Source organism: Piliocolobus tephrosceles, chromosome 3 (assembly GCF_002776525.5).
Source record: "Piliocolobus tephrosceles isolate RC106 chromosome 3, ASM277652v3, whole genome shotgun sequence".
NCBI lineage: Eukaryota > Metazoa > Chordata > Mammalia > Primates > Cercopithecidae > Piliocolobus > Piliocolobus tephrosceles.
Window position 1 is genome coordinate 22,622,662 of NC_045436.1, and position 3,077 is coordinate 22,625,738.

The 3,077-nt window shown below is 35.9% G+C and overlaps 1 protein-coding gene across 8 annotated transcripts in view; it reads left to right on the top strand.

Moving 5' to 3' along the window:
* Positions 1 to 3,077, top strand: part of SPOCK3 (SPARC (osteonectin), cwcv and kazal like domains proteoglycan 3) — a 483,863-nt gene that overhangs the window by 205,649 nt on the left and 275,137 nt on the right. The window lies entirely within an intron of this gene.

A 3,077-nucleotide genomic window follows, 5' to 3' on the forward strand; every position in this document is an offset into this window, starting at 1 on the left:
GATAGATAGATAGATAGATAGATAGATAGATAGATAGATAGATAGATAGAATGAGCCATTAAAATAACACTAAAAACCAAAATAGAAGCCTTTATGAATAGGTGAAACAATAGAAGAGCTAAGAAAATACGAAGATACTATGTGATATTGAAGCACAGACATAGAAAAACAGAAACAGAAAGAAATAAAGTCCAATACAAATAATACGTTTTGAATAATAGAAGGATGATAAACTCAACGTTGGTCTATCATGAGTTCCAGAAGTAAATATTAAGTGAAAACAGAAATAACATGAAAACATTTAAAAATGTAATCATTGAGAATTTCCATATTGAAAGAGGAATATAAAATATATGTGCAACAAATGTCACAAGAGATTGAAAAAATTCATACCTACATCTTTATTGAAGAACAGCAAATATAAAGAAAAATCATAAACATGCCAGAGAGAAAAGACTGATTATCTAAAAGGAAAGCCAATTATGCCTGCAGTATGTATCTTACTGCTAACAATAGATATGGGAGGAAATTGACCCATATCTTTAAAATTGAAGGGAAGTAAATTACAATCTACAATTCTATATTTAGTTAAATTATAATCTGAAAGCAAATGTAAATAATGGTAATTACAGACACACAGAAAGATAATTTTCACCCTTAGACCCCTTCTAAAAAACATCTGAAAGGTATATTTTAAAAGAAGAATAAAATAAAAAACCTGGGAATAGAGTAAAATGAAAAAAAGATGGTACATTTAGTAAGATTATCAGAAATTGGTAACACAAGATGGTAAATTTAATTTATTATGACTCTGAAAAGGCCAGAGACTAATTTTATAAGCCCAAAATGTTTCAGCCAAAATGTTAAAAATCAATAGTGAATTTGATGTGAGTAGTAGTTGGTGTGATTAATGATTGCTGGAAGTCATTATCCTCAGCAAACTAACTCAGGAACAGAAAACCAAACACCAAATGTTCTCACTTCTAAGTGGTAGCTGCATGATGAGAATACATGGATTCATGGCGGTTAACAACACACACTGGGGCCTGTCTGTGGGGGCAGGAAGAGCCTCAGGAAGAATAGCTAATGGCTGCTGTACTGAATACCTACGTGATGCAAACCATCTGTGCAGCAAACCACCATGGCACACGTTTACCTGTGTAACAAACCTGCACATCCTACACATGTACCCCAGAACTTACAATAAGCATTGAAGAAAAAAGATTGCTAAGATCCTAGCGTTGTTTGAGAGAATAGGCAATGAAAACTTCAGGATTTGTTAGTAGAGACAAAGAGTTAAGTTAGTTTATGAAGTGTGATATGTTACCACTTAAAAATGATATCTGTGATCTAGTATTCATGGCAGAAACTGTATGTTGTTCCTATCCTTTTTGAATAGTATTAGAATGTCAAATTTTTATTGGGCACCTGGCTACCACAGACAAAGAAATTTTTCAATCTCCTTGGAAGCAAAATGTGGCCAGATGACTAAGTCCAAGTAGAAAGCTTTTGGGAAAGTCATATGTAACTTTGGAAAATTATACATAACTGGAACTCAAGAGATCATGATAGACACAAATAGCAAACTTGGTGCCAAGAATGGCAGAACAACAATATAAGGGGCCCTCAAGTCTGTAGCTCCATGCTTGGCCCAGACAGCATCAATTTTTTTTAAATCATTATTATTTTTCATTTCAATAGTACACATGTAGGATTATTCTTTGTGTCACCTAGGCTAGAGTGCAGTGTTGTGATCATAGCTCACTACAGCCTACAGCCTCAATCTCCTGGGCTCAGGTCACCCTCTTGCCTGAGTCTCTCAAGTAGCTATGCATGCACCACCAAGCATGAAATTAAAAAAAAATAAGTAAAGACAGGGTTTTACTCTGTTGCTCTGGCTGGTCTTGAACCTCTGGCCTCAAGTGATCCTCCTGCCTCAGCTTGCCGTTATTGTATTTTTTTTTTTGTGACAGAGTCTCGCTTGTCGCCCAGGCTGAAGTGCAGTGGCATGATCTCAGTGCACTGCAAGCTCTGCCTCCCGGGTTCATGCCATTCTCCTGCCTCAGCCTCCAGAGTAGCTGGGACTACAGGTGCCCGCCACCACACCCGGCTAATTTTTTGTATTTTTGGTAGAGACGGGGTTTCACCATGTTAGCCAGGATGGTCTCAATCTCCTGACCTCATGATCCGCCCGCCTCGGCCTCCCAAAGTGCTGGGATTACAGGCTTGAGCCACCATGCCCGGCCTGCTTGCCCTTATTCTTAAGTGATACAAATTTTTACTCCATTGAGAAAAAATTAAAAATCAGAAGAACAAGGAGCACTACCAGTCCAACAGAAGATATCAAAGAGAAAAAAAGAAGTATGGTAAATAAAACATAAAATAAGGGGACAGGAAGTTCAAACGTGGTGATCACAATTAAATATAAATATATGCAACCCAACTGTTACATTGAAAGAAACAAAAACCAAACTTTAGGTACAGTTGATTCTTCAACAACATGGGTTGAACTGTGTGTGTCCTCTACACATGTTTTCTGCCACCTCTGCCACCCCTGAGACAGCAAGACCCCCTTCCTCCTCCTCCTCAGCCTACTCAACTTGAAGACAATGAGAATAAAGATTTTCATGATGATTCACTTCCACTTAATGAATAACAAATATATTTTCTCTTCCCAATGATTTTCTTAAAAACATTTTTCTCTAGCATACTTTATTGTCAAAATATAGAAAATAATGCAAACTATGTGTAATGGACTGTTAATGGTAAGGCTTCAATCAACAGTAAGCTGTTAATAGTTAAGTTTTGGGAGACTCAACAGTTACACATGGATTTTTGACTGCATGGGGGTTGATTTCCCCACCCCTATGTTTTAAATCAAAAGAACTAAAACTATAAAAATTTTATAATAGAAGTCTTAATTATATATACTATTAAATAGTACAAAGAAAATCCCAAAACAAAATTCAAGACAAGGAATTAAATTACATTAAAATGTAATTAAACTAAACTTCAGAAAGGCCTTGTATATGCGTTATTTTATTTAAGGCCATAGGTATAGGGTATTTTTATCCTTT